Below are 8,268 nucleotides of genomic sequence, written 5' to 3'. Positions count from 1 at the left end.
TTTAGGAATCTGTGTTGCACACATTTTTGGCTAGCTTGAGGCTTGATCCGAATCCAATGGAGGATTTGGGGCTATGCCCAGCTCTTGCTATATTTCCCTGCCTGCACAAGTTAGGTCTAAGGTCCAAGGGTTGCCAGGTGAAATGACGCTGTCTCTTAGCACCTCGATGTTAATGGTTCCCCATGCCTGGCCATTTGAGCCGTCTCCTCTCCAGATGCCAGGGCTGGTGTGGTAAAGAGCTTTCCTAGAGCCAGTGAATCACTCTGAGACTGAGAGACAGCGTGGGTGGCATGGGCACCAGATGGACTGGGGGGAGGCGGGGGGGCTGGTAAAGTCTGGGCCTATTGTTAAACCCTATCCTAGCTTGCGCTGGACACTTCTCTCCCTCTTTTCCTACCAGCCAGACTAAAATGGCCTATCTTCTCGCTCTCTCTTTCTCTACAGGTGAAGTCCTTCCTGCAGTCACCCATGGAGGGCGTCGTCCTGGAGACCAAGCTGACCTGCTGAAGGAGTTCCGGAATACCACAGAGAGGGGTATGATCATTGTTAACAGCACCCAGTGTCTGAGGGGTTCTGACACCACATCATACGCCACCGGAATGGTAGACCAGAAGACAATGTATGTTTAATGGGAGAGTATGATGTGGATGGATGTGTGTCCTTAATGTTTCTTCCTGGTCTTCTCAGGTCCTGAGTGATGCAGGGCTGGTGGCAGGCAGTGACATGACTTCTGAGGCTGCACTCTGCAAGCTGTCCTACATGCTGGCCAGGAAGGAGCTAAACATAGAGGCCAGGAGGACATTAGGATTCATAGTCTAAATGCACAGTCCTTCAATCCCTACACAATGTTGGCCCTTTGTAGAGAGAATTCTGAAGCCCAACCCTAGTGACATGTCTGAGTCCTATGTATGAAACAAATATCACATTAGAGTGTAAAGAGAAGTAGATATCAGAGTTGATTCACATGGCAATAAATATATCCTATGGTAATATATCCCATTTAGCAGACGCTTTTGTCCAAAGCGACTTACAAGTCGGCTGGGGCCACTACTTTTGCATATGGGTGGCCCCAGTGGGAATCGAACCCACGACGCTTGGCGTTGCAAGCGCCATGCTCTACCGACTGAGCCACACAGGATCATAGAAGTGACACGCTGATGACATCTTTGATCATGCTTGACTGTATCTGTGTGTTGTGCTGTCTGTGTTGCCCTGACTGTGTCTGTGTGTTGTGCTGTCTGTGTTGCCCTGACTGTGTCTGTGTGTTGTGCTGTCTGTGTTGCCCTGACTGTGTCTGTGTGTTGTGCTGTCTGTGTTGCCCTGACTGTGTCTGTGTGTTGTGCTGTCTGTGTTGCCCTGACTGTGTCTGTGTGTTGTGCTGTCTGTGTTGCCCTGACTGTGTCTGTGTGTTGTGTTGACTGTGTTGCCCTGACTGTGTCTGTGTGTTGTGCTGTCTGTGTTGCCCTGACTGTGTCTGTGTGTTGTGCTGTCTGTGTTGCCCTGACTGTGTCGGTGTTGTGCTGTCTGTGTGTTATGTGTCCAGGTGCTGAGTCAGAACCTGCGGGGGGAGATGATCGGTGACCTGCAGGGGGCCAAGCGACAGTCGCTTCATTCAGGTCATCTCCAAGTCCCTGAGCATCAATAGTAAGAAGGTGAGGCCACGTCACACTGTCACCACCACTGAGACTGCAGGGTTACCTTCCACCTAACAGGTTTTATCAGGCTCTGGCTTATCTGAGAGGACAGAGTTCCCATTGTAGTACAAAAAACAACTTTCTCCAGTCGTTGCACTACCCAGCGCTAAGTGAACAATGTCACAAGTAGTCTAAAGTAGATTTGAAAAACATTTGTTGAATCCAACTTTATAGTGTATTTTTTACATCACTCATAACACATTACATAAAACATGAATTTACTGATTGTCAGCCTTTGTATTGGCATGATGTTTCTCTATATAAGCCATAAGGGTTGTCCTGACCCCCACCTTAGCTTGTGCTGCTTCTAAGATTGGAGACGTGGGGGCCTTAGATGCCTTAAAGGAGATGGTGAGGAACAGTTGTTTAAATACAACCTATCACAATTTTATTTTACTAGGCAAGTCAGTTAAGAACAGATTCTTATTTTCAATGACGGCCTAGGAACAGTGGGTTAACTGCCTGTTCAGTGGCAGAACGACAGATTTGTACCTTGTCAGCTCTGGGATTTGAACTTGCAACCTTTCAGTTACCAGTCCAACCACTAGGCTACCCTGCCACCCCAAAGTCTGTTAGTAAAAAGAATCACTGCAACAAGCTCATATTTTATAAGGAGGGGAGAGTTCAGTCCATATGTTGTTAGTGTTCTTGGACACGCATGTTCCCAGACTGATAACACAGACAATGCACTGTCAAATGTGTGTGATTTTATGACTCCCTTCATCCCATGGTACATCTGGTTGAACCTGTCAGTGCAGTGCGTACCAAAGATTCCTGCTGAGTTTCATGAGATAGCCGACTGGAACCTCAGTAGTCATAATGTGTTAGAAGTAAAGACTGATTTTGATACGGTCTCCTTTGCAGTTAACTTTAGACATGTGTTAAAAGTCAATTTCATTTGAAATAACCCACTTATTTTGGTCTTTGGAGCTCGTTTTATTGGGGTTATATTTCAGTATGAATAGAGGAATGGGTTGGCTACTCTTTTAAAAATGTCTATCAATTCAAGATGAAACTGGCTGTGTCAGAAATCTGTCTTCCCTACTACTTACTAAAACGACATGCTGTGTACTAATCGTACTGCAAACTATTTAGCAATACTGTTTAGTGAAAACGAATGCAGTAAGCAACAAATATCAACACACTATGCTCATTCATACATTCACCCACTTATATGATTATCAGCTTCTTGCTGTCAAACACACGTGGGTCTGGAAAGACGATTATCTTCCTCAATTCTACTAGACGAAATGCCAAAATTAGTATGTCCTGGCATTTAAGCATTCTCAAATGTGAAATTTCACATACTATCAAACATTCTATTTTTGCATACCCAAAAGGCCTACTATTTAGAACACAATTCCAGGTATTCGGACACGGCCACTGTCAGCATTCAGAAAGGTATGCTCCAGGTACATGTGTAGCACACTTGTACACTACATGGGTTTGATACCTCAATACACTGTTTTATATACACCGTGGTGCCATCACAACGTAATCTACAGTATGTAATGAGTTTCCTGTCATCGGGGCAGTAACCTGAGTCTGGGGGACTATGATGGACGCACCCCTCTGCACATCGCTGCCAGTGACGGCCACCTCAAAGTGGTGCAGTATCTACAGGACCAGGGAGCCACCGTCCATGCCAAAGATCGCACACCCCTGCGCAACGCTATGCATTTCAGGTAGGAATAAGTTAACATGTGGGCCAAGGCAATAGCTTTACATTTCTTTGTGTGTGTGTGTGTGGGGGGGGGGGGCATTGGGAGGTTGGGTGAATGGAGTATGATACGTCCTTAACAGCTTTGCCTCTACAATAGATGTTCACCCATCCCTTATGATTCAAGCCCCCGGTAGCCAATTCTAACTGACTTCTTCTATCTGCCCAGGGAGTGGTGTGTGCATCACACAGTAATGATATCATTCACACAGAATTAAGTGGGACATTTGAAATCCCCCGTTGGCCATTAACAACCTCCTTATATTTCCATGGCAGAGTCTTTAGAGCGAATGGTGTACAAACAGCAGGCAGTTAGATGTCAGCTCATTACAGTGTCTGAGGCAGGGAGTCTGGGCCTGCTAAATGACTATCATGTCCAGGAGGGAATGACTGCTACTGGGGCTCTCAGATGGGGGTTGAAACCAGAGGAAGAGTCCTAATGGAGTTTAAAGGCCACCACAATAATTAGCTGCCAATTGGGCTAATTGTAATCTTCTAATACCTCCAGTATTCATTTTTACCCCAAATTGTTATTATTTTCATGTTTTTTTAATCATTCATTGACATTGCTGTGTGCTCATATCATTTATTTGGGGAATGTAAGACATTCAAGGCTGCAGTGTTTAGTATCATGCTGTGGGTGCCTCAAGGAGAAATGTGTGTGTGTGTGTGCCTGTGTGTGTGTGTGAACTAGCATTGAGAGAGGTGGATGTAAACCGTTGGCAGGGCAGGCACAGACAAGCCCATGTTGTCTTGGTACTGAAGGGCTGAGGGTTGCTGAGTGGGACTTGGTAGCATAATTAACCTCCGACGCTTGGTTGGGGAAATAGCCATATCCCATTCTGTCTCTCTTACACTGTCAAAATCTCTGTTTTGTTACAGCTCTTTGTGATAATGCAATATGTTCCATTTTGTAAGAGTTACTTGAAATAAATATCCATTTTATTTCAGACAGATTTTTTTTATTTTTAGGCTTTATGCCATTTCCTCCTAAGTTTAAACCACATTTCAAAAGCCAACTATTGTTCCTTCCCGATGACCATATAAGGACTGAAACACAGTACAGCGAAGGGTAGTGTTTTGAACCAGTCTTACCTGCCTATCCACAGCTTCATGGATGACAGACACGGTCCCTTGTCTCTAGGAAAAGGACTGCAATACATTAGCCTTGGCTTACCACTAGCTCTATGGCCAAAACCTATCTCAAAGTAGATTTAAATGTGCATGACCAACACATACCGTAGTCTGTGCATTTAACCTTTTAAACATTTGATGGATGTTCTAAGTTTAAATTCTATGAAAGTCCCTGGTTCTGACCATGGAGCTGTGCCTCTTGTCTCCACCATTGTGTAGTGCATCCTTGGAGCTGCTGAGACGTTCTGCTCAGGCTCCATGTGTGGGTGGTTAACTGTGGGGGCATCCGGAACTTGTCCCTACTCGTTTAGCACCCAGTCACAGTGCCACAACTTGTCACTGTCAACAAAGACTATGAGAACTTGCTAGATCAATGACTAATGCACATTGCAGTCATAATAAAGCATAGCTCAAACAATGATGGATCACTGGTGTTCCACCTAATCGTTTCAGTTTCAACTGATCTCTGACTCGCTCTGTGAGCTTGATTCTGCTTTGCACGTGTCATCTTTTCCTTGATTGTAGTACACTGAATATAGCATCTGTACTTGAAAACTGTTTCTCATATCTCTATGTCTGTCTGTCCGTCTCTCTGTCCATCCAGACACAAGGAGGTGGGGAATTTGCTGAGAGAGACAGGAGTCCGTTTCTCCAGCGATGAGCTGAAGGATGCAGGCACAGAGCTGTGCAGGTGACACACACACACACACACACACACACACACACACACACACACACACACACACACACACACACACACACACACACACACACACACACACACACACACACAGCACTTTCTCACATGCATTGCCCGAAGGCCCATCCCACATAGTTTGTGCAGGTACGACCAGTTGTCCAAGTTGTCTTGCATAAAAACTTGAAATGCTCCCTGACAGCATAGCTCTGGACCACTGCAGCATCCAAACGTCACCACCGCAGAACCCTGAACTAATCAATTAGTGTGATTATACAATAAACCCTGATGTTATTACTGTAAATATCTGGTTGTTTTAGTTCCTTTATCATGAAACCACTTGAATAGGAACCCTCCAAGTGAATTCACTGGTGGTGTTTGATGTGTTAGTCTGGCATCCAATGCTGACATCGAGGGCCTGGAAATGTGGCACCTGGCCGTGGGAGACCTGAACATACGAGGCTACGACGGGAAGATGCCCATGGATGTGGTGAGTGTTCGGGACTGGGAGCCTCTCTCCCATTTACAAACATGGGTAGTAAAGGATGGGTATGGTTAAGGTCCCACATAAAATACTACAGTATTTAATTTGCATATAAGCTGCTCATTCCCCTCCCCCAAATTCCAATAAGTGAGAAACTTATATGCCAAGTTTAGACCATATATTGGGTTCCCTGCAAATATTTTTTTGTCACAGTCTATGGCTTCAGCATTTTTTCGGGCCTTTCTCTGACACTGTCTGATATAGAGGTCCTGGATGGCAGGGAGCTTGGCCCGAGTGATGTACTGGGCTGTCCGCACCACCCTCTATAGCGCTTTGCGGTGAAGGGTGTTCCATTTGCCAATCCAAGCGGTGATGCAGCCAGTCAAGATGCTCTCGGTGGTGCAGCTGTATGACTTTTTGAGGATCCAAGGACCCATCTTTTCAGCCTCCCGAGGGAGAAGAGGCACTGCTGTGCCCTCTTCATGACTATGCGGGTGTGTGTGGACCACGTTAAGTCCTTAGTGATGTGGAAGCCAAGGAACCTGAAGCTCTCAACCATCTCAACAACAGCCCAGTCGATGTGGATGGTGACGTGCTCTCCCCTCTTTCTCTTATAGTCCACGACCAACTCATTGGTCTTACTGATGTTGAAGGAGAGGTTGTTGTCATGCCACCACACAACCAAGTCTCTGACCTCCTCCCTGTAGGCTGTCTCATCGCTGTCGGTGATCAGGCCTACCACCCTCATGTTGTCAGCAAACTTGATGATGATGTTGGAGTCATGCATAGCCACGCACTAATCACACACACCTGAGGGGCCCACGTGTTGAGGGGCAGTGTGGCGGAGGTGTATTTGCCTACCCTCACCACCTGGGGCAGGCCAGTCAGGAAGTCCAGGATCCAGTTACAGAGGGAGGGGTTCAGTAAATCAAATCAATCAAATGTATTTATAAAGCCCTTTTTACATCAGCAGATGTCACAAAGTGTTGTACAGAAACACAGACTAAAACCCCAAACAGCCAGCAATGCAGGTGTAGAAGCACTGTGGCTGGGAAAAACTCCCTAGAAAGGAAGGAACCTAGGAAGAAACCTAGAGAGGCACCAGGCTCTTAGGGGTGGCCAGTCCTCTTCTGGCTGTGCCGGGTTGAGATTATAACAGTACATGGCCAAGATGTTCAAACGTTCGTAGATGACTAGCAGGGTCAAATAATAATAATCCCAGTGGTTGTAGAGGGTGCAACAGGTCAGCACCCCAGGAGTAAGTGTCAGTTGGCTTTCATTACCGAGCATTCAGGGTTCGAGATGCAGGTACGGTAGAGTGAGAGAGTCGAAAACAGCAGGTCTGGGACAAGGTAGCATGTCTGGTGAACAGGTCAGGGTTCCATAGCCGCAAGCAGAACAGTTGAAACTGGTGCAGCAGAACGACCAGATGGACTGGGGACAGCAAGGAGTCATCAGGCCAGGTAGTCCTGAGGCAAAGTTCCAGGGCTCAGGTACTCTGGGAGAGGAGGGAGAGGGAGAGAGAGAGAATTAGAGGGAGTATACTTAAATTCACACAGGACACTGGCTAAGACAGGAGAATTACACCAGATAAAAGACTGACACTACCCCCCGACACAAACTATTGCTGCATAGATACTGGAGGCTTAGACAGGAGCGATCGGGAGACACTGTGGCCCCGTCCGATGATGCCCCCGTAGGCAGTATACAACCCCCCCCCACTTTTCCAAAGCACAGCCCCCACACCACTAGAGGGATAGCCGCAAACCACCAACTTACTATCCTGAGACAATGCTGAGTATAGCCCATGAAGATCTCCCCCACGGCACAAACCCGAGGGGGGGCCAACCCGGACAGGAAGATCACATCAGTGACTTAACCCACTCAAGTGACGCACCCCTCCTAGGGACGGCATGGAAGAGCACCAGTAAGCCAGTGACTCAGCCCCTGTAATAGGGTCATAGGTATAGAATCCCATTGGAGAGTGGGGAACCGGCCAGGCAGAGACAGTAAGGTCCCTAGCTTTGTGATGAACTTGAAGGGGACTATGGTGTTGAACGCTGAGCTGTAGTCTATGAATAGCATTCTCACATAGTTATATCCCCTCTTGTCCAGGTGGGAGAGGGTAGTGTGAAGTGCAATTGAGATTGTGTCATCTGTTAGGGCGGTATGTGAATTGGAGTGGGTTTAGGGTTATAGGTTCAGAAATTCTGCTCTTTCTATCTGTTCAGATCCCAGTCCTACTTACTCACAGGTTAATGAAAATTTTATTTTTTATTATTTTTCTAGTAGGTTTTCTCAAGGAGAAAGCCCACACTTCAATGTTTAAGATGATAAAATAAAAACACTATAATAGTAATGTCAGCAAGTCTGCAGAACACTAGAGTAAATACTATAGTCTGCAAAAACACTACAGCAAATACTACAGAATACTACAGTCCGCAAAAATACTACAGTAATTACTATAGTATATACTACAGTTTTTTACTACAGTATTTATGCTATATTGAACTGTAAATACTAGTGTTTTTGCTGACTT

General features: G+C 46.1%; 1 non-coding gene across 1 annotated transcript; it reads left to right on the top strand.

The window, feature by feature from the left end:
• Positions 1-7,989: 7,989 nt before the first annotated feature.
• On the top strand, positions 7,990-8,044 carry LOC135527300 (U7 small nuclear RNA). Its single transcript, XR_010453418.1, has one exon. It is a non-coding gene; the product is annotated as a U7 small nuclear RNA (small nuclear RNA).
• The last annotated feature ends 224 nt before the right edge of the window (positions 8,045-8,268 follow it).

Source organism: Oncorhynchus masou, chromosome 32, assembly GCF_036934945.1.
Source record: "Oncorhynchus masou masou isolate Uvic2021 chromosome 32, UVic_Omas_1.1, whole genome shotgun sequence".
NCBI classification, from domain to species: Eukaryota; Metazoa; Chordata; class Actinopteri; order Salmoniformes; family Salmonidae; genus Oncorhynchus; species Oncorhynchus masou.
The sequence above is the reverse complement of the archived record's forward strand: the minus strand, read 5'-3'. Positions and strand labels throughout refer to the sequence as shown.